The 9580-nt window shown below is 33.7% G+C and overlaps 1 pseudogene; it reads left to right on the top strand.

The window, feature by feature from the left end:
- The first annotated feature begins 419 nt into the window (after positions 1-419).
- On the top strand, positions 420-5117 carry LOC106430586 (annotated as a pseudogene).
- The last annotated feature ends 4463 nt before the right edge of the window (positions 5118-9580 follow it).

Genomic DNA, 9580 nt, shown 5'->3' with positions numbered 1-9580 from the left:
TGTTATATAATTATGGAATAATGTGACACCATTAGATTAAACTATACTTTATATTAGATGCTCTAGAATTCTTTGAAATGGAATTTAGAAGGCATTTAGTAGGGGTTATTGGTTGTTGTATTTTAATGGATTTGAAAATCCGAACTAAATCTAGTGTTATTGGTTCTATGATTTTCAAATCTGTATTAAAATCATGTGTTATTGGTTTAATGATTTATAAATTTTGTATCAAATCAAGTGTTATTCAATCGCACGGATTTACTAATATGTTTGATTTTATAATGGATTTGAATGGATTTATTTGGATTTTTTAGTTAAGAATACAAAGACTCAAATCCGAGGGAAAACCTTCGGATTTGCATATTTTACTTGGATTTATAAATACTATATGGATTTCTAAATCAATCAAAATATATAAACCAATAACACCTCCTTAGAGTGCCACCTAAGATTTGGGGTTTTTTTTAATTAATACAAAATTATGGTTCTAATTTTTCAAATGCTTCTCAATTAATATATAGGGGATTCTTTGGCATTGACTTCGTATGAACTGAGAATACTTTTTAACTTGGAAATGTTCAAATCAGGTTAGTTAATTATATACACTAACCTAAAACGTCGGTATTAACCAAAATATATTCATTATTTAATAAATATTTCCTATTTCAAAGTGTCATAAATTATGTGTACTTTTCTATATTAAGGCCTAAACTTGTAAATCTCGTTTGAGTATAATGGAACCGGGTATATGGGTTTAACAAAACCGTGTTAACTATAAACTGTGTTATGAGAATAAAAAGTCCAATTTTATGTACTTGAATATTAAATGGATAACAGTTGCATATATGATCTGTACCAAATAATAAGCTTCATTTTCTGTCTTTTTTTTTCAAACAACCAATTTTTAAAAAAGCTAAATAAACTTCAAAAAATCACCAATAGATGACATAAAAGTTCGAAAGAGCATATAGATAGAATCCACCAAAGTTTGAGATAGTACCTACCAACAGACTGGTTTTTGTACTAATTCTCAAGGCGTAAGCTTTAATGACCAGTCTTCTCACTGAATACTTGTTGCAGCCAAGGGAAACATAACGAGTCAGAGGACTATGATCTCTGATCTTTTACCGTTTTCACTCTATTTTGCAAGTGAAACTAATGCGATGGATACAAGATAGAATCATGAACATGAACGAAGGAGTCCATAAAGATGATACCGTTATGTCGCATGTTTTCCATCGATATGAAATGTCCAAAATTAGAGGCCAAATTGTAAAAACATAAGCTCAGATCCTTGAAACTAGTTCTTCTTTTATCCACACTAGCGGCTTGAGAAAAACACATAGTTTAGGAATCCGTTTCTATAAAATAATTTCCACCAATTCTGACCATAGCCTAATAGTGGCTAGTAAAACAAAGAGAAAACAACCTGCCACCGAAACATCGAAGAGGTTAAGTAAATCAACAAGACACCAAAACCATCACTCCACAATGATCCAAAACTTAACGAGAAGATCACGATAAGACCGTCGCTCCACTAGGAGCGAGAAACTCTTAAAAACTTTGGTCAGAATCCATATAGAAATCCGAGTAGACAAACACACAGTGCCACACCGACGTAGTACTCGTCGAAAATCATCGGATCTGCTCGTCAGCTACAAGATCTGACCCAAGAATGACCAAAATAGATCACCACGAACACAAAACACAGACAAAAATTACGAGAGGATAACAGAGAAGAGCAGAAGACATATAAAAAATGGAAAAAAAAACAGTTGATTTCCGGCGACCGCGTGCACGACGCGGCGGCCGCCAGAGAGAAGAGAGATTAGGGTTTTGAGTATGCTTTATTTTCTGTCTTGTAAGCTTTTTTCTCATGTCTATGAGTGAATTGGATTATGAACTGCTAGAACAAACACTATAACGTTATCATTCAAACATAATTTTGGTGAGTCAAATCAAACTATAACGTTATCATTCAAACTATAACGTTAACAAATCCCCTCCTCCTTTGTAGATCTACAAATAATTAAATTTCTCATCATCTCTATTCTGTGTGGCTTTGATTTTGTTTTAGGTTGAAGAATCGAAGGGTGAAGACGAACCAGTGGAGCGATGCGGTGATGGCAGAGGAGGAGGGGATTCGGTTTCTAATGGTGGACGCTCGTCACCGATGTCTACTCGGCGGTGGAAAGAGGCATCTATTAGAGTAGAAAACCAGTTATGTGGTTTAGTTTTGGTTAAATGTTTGTTACATGTAAACCGGATCAACTCATACTATAAGAAGTGACTTCCTCTTTCATTTTATTACACATCATCTTCTCCGTTTTTCTCTGTGTACGCTAACAACATCATGTTGGGTAGCTTGACAGAGGATGGTTTATCCTATAAGGAGAAGTTCATAGTCAGATCCCACTAAGTGCAGTGTAACAAAACCGCTATGGTTCAAACCATTGCCAATCTTTTTCAGGTTAGATTGTAGATAGTTAAAACTATATATGAATCTTGATTGGTCAATATTAAAAAAAAAACAAGAACATTGTTGTTGGTTTGATGTATGTTAGGAGGTGGGATATAATCAGTTTCAGAGCGTCGGATTTTCGACTGATGGGTTTGCGACAACACCTACCATGAGGAAACTGAATCTCATTTGGGTCACTTCGAGAATGCACATTGAGATCTACAGATATCTCGCTTGGTACTGTTTTTTTTTTCTTTTTTTGCTGTGTATGTTTTGATGACAACAAATGGGTTGAATTTTTGAAGATTTTGGTTACAGGGGTGATGTGGTTGGGATAAAGACATGGTGTCAGAGTGAAGGAAGGATAGGGACAAGGCGTGAAGGATTCTTAAGGACATTGATAACGGTGAAGTCACTGGCCGTGCTACTAGGTTTCCTTCTCATCATTGTTTGCTTTCTCCATTGGTTTGTGCAATGGAATTAAATTTTCTTATGTTAAAGATATAAGTTTCAGTCACTTGGATTTATGGGACTGTCCTGATTAGTTGTACCTATGTGTTACCGTTTTAGCAAGTGGGTGATGATGAACCAAGACACAAGACTGCTACAGAAAGTTTCTGATGATGTTCGGGACGAGTACTTGATGTTCTGTCCTAAAGAACCCAGGTAAAAGGGACTTTGTGTCAATGCAATACTTGCTGGTCAATCATATCGTTATTCATGAAATGCTAACTACTCTGTTTTATGTGTATCTTTGTAGATTAGCATTTCCTGAGGAGGAAAATAACAAAAGCTTGAAGAAAATCCTGAAACTCGAAGATCCGGCCAAGTACTCAATCATTGGACTTAAGGTATAAAATAGAACAATAAGATCCCTTGTAGGAATCAACATTCCTAAAGGAATTTTTTATCATGTTTCTTTGCAGCCAAGACGAATTGATCTCGACATGAACCATCATGTCAATAATGTCACCTATATTGGATGGCTTCTTGAGGTTAGTGTCATCATCAGGTTCTTTTTAAAATAAGAACTTCAGTAATAATCATATGACTTTGTTTTCTGGTATTGTCCTCGAGAGATTGTAGACAAGCACGTATTTCAGGTAGGGATGTTAACTACAGGGTTAGGGCTCAGCCCTCTTTTGTTTATTATAAGCCCAGCCCTATTTTAACTCAACCCTATTTTAACCCTATTATAATCAAGGGTTAGGGCTGGTACCAGGGTTAACTCATTTAATTGAAAAAAATATTTCATTTATTTTTGTTCTTAAATTTTAAAGATAAAACTAGAAAAATTAAGATATCATATGATTCTTTCCTCCAATTTGTTGAGCATCAAAATCAAAAGTTTTCCTCCCAAAATCGCAAAATCGAGTTTTTGCTCCACAACTAAGAATAAAATTTTTCCGTCAAAAAAAAAATTGTGTTTTTTTCCGCCAAAACCTAATTTGAGTTTTTCCACCAAAACCACAAATCAAGTTTTCCCGCCAAAACCGCAAAATCGAGTTTTCCCGCAAAAACCGCAAAATCGAGTTTTCCTGTCAAAACCGGCAAATCAAGTTTTCCCGCCAAAACTGTAAAATCGCGTTTTCCCGCCAAAACAGCAAAATCAAGTTTTCCGCCGAAACCGGCAAATCGGGTTTTCCCGCAGAAACCGTAAAATCTAGTTTTTCCGCCAAAACCGCAAAATCGAGTTTTCCCGCCAAAACCGCAAAATCGAGTTTTCCCGCCAAAACCGCAAAAACGAGTTTTTCCGCCGAAACCGGCAAATCGAGTTTTCCCGCCGAAAACTACAAAATCGTGTTTTCCCGCCGAAACAGCAAAAACGAGTTTTCCGCCGAAACCGACAAATCAGGTTTTCCCGCCAAAACTGCAAAATCGAGTTTTTCCGCTGAAACCGCAAAATCGAGTTTTTCCGCCAAAACTAAAACCGCAATATCGAGTTTTCCCTACAAAACCGGCAAATCGAGTTTTCCCGCCAAAACCGTGAAATTGAGTTTTACGGGTTTTCCAAAAAAACTTAATTTAATTTTACGTTTTCACGGGAAAATTCGATTTTGAGGTTTTGGCGAAAAACTCGATTTTGATTTTTTGGCGGGAAAACTCGATTTCGAAGTTTTGACGAAAAACTCGATTTTGCGTTTTTGGAAGGAAAACTCGATTTTGTTGTTTTAGTTGAAAACTCGATTTTGCGGTTTCGACGGAAAATTTCGTTGTTCAGTTTTTGGCGAGAAAACTCTACTTTAAGTTTTTTTTGATGAAAAACATTATTAAATATTGTATAATAGTTGTGTGAATCAAAATAAAAGGGTTAGAATTTAAACCCTGGTCCTATTAGGGCCAATCCTATTTAAACCCTGTTTAAAAAATGAGGGTTAGGGTTACAGATGGGTTTGCAGGGTTAGGGCTAACCCTGTCACGTTGAGCCCATATTAACATCCCTAATTTCAGGTCATAAGTCATAACTATGGATTACAGACAAGAATGTCAGCAAGACGATGTGGTGGATTCAATCACCACCTCAAAGAATGGCTCTGCAACATCAGGCACACAAAGCCACAACGATAGCCAGTTCTTACATCTCCTAAGGTTGTCTGGAGATGGTCAGGAGATGAACCGTGGGACAACCCTGAGGAGAAAGAAGCCCTCCAGATAGACAATCTCTAAGCCATTTTAATAACACCATACGAGTCAAGGACCAATCATTTTCACATAAACCTCTTTGGTTATTTGATTAAACAAGTTACATGACTGATAACAGATTCTGCCTATTACAAAGTCTCATAAATTTCAAACAATGTGAGATAAATAAATAGAAAACAGAGAATATGTAAATGAAAAACAGAGTAAAGATACCTTGAGAGTGCTATGTCAAAGCCTCTCAGTTAATATAATCATGAAAGAGAGTAGACGAAGCTAGGCGCCTGCACAAGAAGGAAACAAAAAAAGAAAGAATGGATTCAAATAAATGCTATGATCTCTATAAAAGTATAATGATTCTAAATCAAAGTCGATGATAACCTGAACACCAATAGGTACTCTGTTGCGATAATCTGTAGGCAAGTACAGAAAATTATATGAGTTTAGCAAACCCACACACACACATATACATATAAGAAACACAGTATTTTTTACATACATACAAGAGTAATTCTTGCATCGGTTATGACGTTAGGTTGTGTGGAACGAGGTGCATTGGTCGCATATTGAGTAACGTAATAGTTCAACCCTAGAAAATCAAGTGATCCTTTGGCTAATTTTGATTCCTGGGGTGTGAATTTTGGCAATCTATTTCCGACCATCTGTCGCATTATCTTTGGATATCTTCAGTAGACCAGTGAATCCAAAAACTTTCATATATATAGAAAAAAATGATTAATTAAATACTGCAAGTATATTTGTCAAATTTCAGGGATTTATAACGAAAGTTTTTTATATATACATATATGTTCGGTCGTGTATATTCATGAGATTTAAGAGTCAATTAATTGACATATATATAGTTGTTTAATTTGCTTTTTGTTGATGGGTAATTTGATGATGATGATTAAATACTGAACTTCGAAGGGTTTATATAGAAAAGTTTGCGTGCATGAGAATTTGCATGGACTCTGAAGTAAACTCGTTACGTACGAATATTTGCAATGATTTTTATCCTCCACGTTCTCCACCTCACGACTTGCTGTCTCTTTCTGAAGTAAAATTTACATAATATTATCGTAACAAATTTTCAAAATTTTATATACTGTTCTCGAAGCAAGGATTGAGTAGTTAATACAAGAAAGTTGATTCAACGCAAGACGACGCAATAGCCGTCTCCACAACAACATGTCATCATCACCAGCGGCTCTGTTCAAACAACTTGACAGGCTGATCAAAGATATCATTCTTGCTCGACGAAAGATGAAGGCTTTCGGTGGGCTCCTTAGGCGCTGGCTTGCCTTCGCCTAGACCTCTGTTTTATCATCTGTTGCATTTGCTAATCTAGTTCGGGTCTACACCATGTTTTTTCTCTTTTTGCCATGGTGCTCTCCTGTATGCATGCTTTAACCTTTGTATTACACAACCTGCCCATTCTAGTAATGAAATTCAAATTCTTAGCAAAAAAAAAGAAAGTTGATTCATTACGAATAAACAATTAACCATGTTGAGTTTATCAAAAAAAAAAAAAGTTGAGTTTTACGGCATCGTATTCCTCTTGCTTAAATATGTAATGTCAAATACGTATCACACACTAATATAAACCTCACATGTCTGAATGAGAATATATATGCTAATTAATGCTCATTCAGATGCAAACTGCCCATTCAAGTAATACAATTCAAATTCTTAGCCAAAAAAATTAATTCATATGCAATTTATTAATTTCATCTGAAGGTTTTATATAATTAAATTAGGCCTATATATATGCAATTTGGTTTATAATAAACTTTAAAAGTTTGGAAATTTGGTTAAGGGTTTTCCTTCGGAACACATTCTCTTTTAGCTTATTATTTAATTTACTTGTTTTTGTATCAACCAAGAAAATTACGACTTGTATCATTTAAACGCATTCAATATAGGAATAAAACCCTAATTAACGGGTTTGGATGACATATATGAACCTAGAATTATACTAATATATATAACTTTGACTATTTTATATAAACTGCACTTATCATTAAATAGCGATGAGATGATATAACTTAAATATAAGTTAAATAAAAATATTACTAAACCGGTTCTTGATAGATAATGCGTAAATGAAAATTACAAATATTAATTTTACGTACATGTCTAAACACCAACTCTGAATTTTAGTAAGATTTGAACTGAAAAAAAAAATCACAACTTGTGCTTTTTGAATTGGAATGCAACACCCGAAAACAAATTGAGGCAAAATCGTTACATCTATCTATATATAAATTTGGTTTTTTCCCTTTTTTTTGACAAGTAGCAGAGAGATTTTTCAACACTTGTCATCCATATATATATTTTTTTTACATTTTAAGTCATTCTTTTTTTAAATTAATGCAATTTGACCAAATACTTTCTAATTGTGTACAATTTAATATATTTCGCACTAACTATTATTGTATGAAGTTTAATAATCTATTTTATTGTTCACTAAAATTCAAGATGAATAAAGAAATAAATAAAATAATAGAAATATATTTTACATATTTAAAAAATAAACATAATGTTTTGTTATTTTATTATTTTTTAGCATTTTTATTATTTAATTTACAAATTATATATTTAATTAACTATTAAAAATATAAAATGGTCAAATTAATAAGAAGAAATTAGAGTGTAATACATAATCTAAATATAAAACTTCCACAGTCACAGAAAAAAAAACAAAATACCATAGTAACACTAACTCAATAAAGGTTTGGAGCTGAAAAAGATCAACAAAGAAGACTAACATATCTCATCTTACCATAGAATGTCTTGGTTAGAACAAGCAAATGTCAGAAAAAGGTAAAATATGAGACAAAACAATCCCCGGAACACAAAAGATCGCGATCAAGCACCAGCGCAAATAAACCAAAAAATGGGTCAGAGAAAGAACAATCATCGGAAGAATAAAGTCACCACGAAACAAAAAATACGCATGTCTAAAGCACCAGAAACACAACCACCAAATAAGAGATAATAAGCATCTCACAAACTAAATAAGCATATACAAAGCGCCCATATGCCAATAAAGAACCACAAAACTTTGAATAGAAGAAACCAAAGCTCCAAAAAACTAACTCCGCACACCGACACCAAGGGATGCATGAGAAGAAGATAAACAACCTGAATGAAGGAGAATGAAAGTCAACCATCGAGAAACCAAAGCTTAAGCTTGAGACCATAAATAACCTTCCAAACGCACAAAACATACGCAGAGAAAAATACTATCCAAACTTAGAGTAGCAAATATTGCGAAAGGGAGAATCACTAGAGACATGCTTGTATTCTATAAAGAAGTATGTATATACGTTTATTTATTTATATTACTGGCTTGAAAGACCTTTATTTATTTATAATGATTATATTATGTATTAAGTCCAACTAATCATTACAACACTAATTGCATCCCTATAGTTAAAGCAGCATACAATGTAAATAGTATCGCTTTCCGGAGTTGGATAAATGTAGTTGACATTATCTATTTGTTCTCTAGCAATAAACTTAGAGTACCAATTTCCGGAGTTTTTCTCCTTTCTATCAGCAGGACTGGTGAAGATAACCTAATTCATACCGAACCGTAGCATATAACTTCTCACAAGTTCATAATTGTCCTACATTACACCCATTCATATACTGAAGAACAATGAGGATGGTGGAGAAAAAAGAGTGGTAAACTTAATTCTCATAATTTATACAATTGTGGGTACAATAGTTTAATAACTAGGTCTGAATTTCGAGGGTGGTCAAAATTTTGTTTGTTATTTTGGTGTCTTTAATCTAGAATTGTAGAGAACTATACAAACAAAACAAAATTATTCGACTTTTCCCATTAATTAGGCATTAAGTATAATACATCCCTGGTTTCCCTCTTTTGTTATTCAAACAAGCCAGCGTGGTAATAATTAATAACAATATCAAATATTAGAGAACATTGTAAGCTTTTGACAAGCAGGTGCCGTATCTTACCCATGGCAATATGGGCATTTGCCATGAGTCCATAGGTTCATAATTTTTTTTTGTATTGTTTTAAAGGTCCATAAGTTATCAAAAAATACTCATAATTAAGTAAATCTAATTTACTGATTAAAAAACAAAACAAGAAGAAATTTGTACTTTCATCAAAAGTTTTGGGATATTTTTTTCTATTTGTTTTAAGTCTTAGAGTTAAGTTAAAAGAAATGTAGTGAAAAAAAATATAGAAAATATTTATAAAAAGGTATATATTCTGTGTTTCGCCTAGAGCTATTATATTGGTTAAGACGGCACTATTGACAAGTAATTGTTGGCTAGAGTATATAGAAAGAAGAAGAAGAAGAAGAAAGCCTACATATGTATAATTTTCACGTTATTTATGATTGACCGAACATCAAGGCCTGGTTATTACAACTGTATTAGCAACAGACTTATTCTTGGGTTCACCCCCTAGGATGAACCTAGAGGTTCACCAACCAATAGGAT

Source organism: Brassica napus, chromosome C6, assembly GCF_020379485.1.
Source record: "Brassica napus cultivar Da-Ae chromosome C6, Da-Ae, whole genome shotgun sequence".
Lineage (NCBI taxonomy): Eukaryota > Viridiplantae > Streptophyta > Magnoliopsida > Brassicales > Brassicaceae > Brassica > Brassica napus.
Note: the sequence above shows the minus strand (reverse complement) of the source record. Positions and strands in the feature narration are given on the sequence as shown.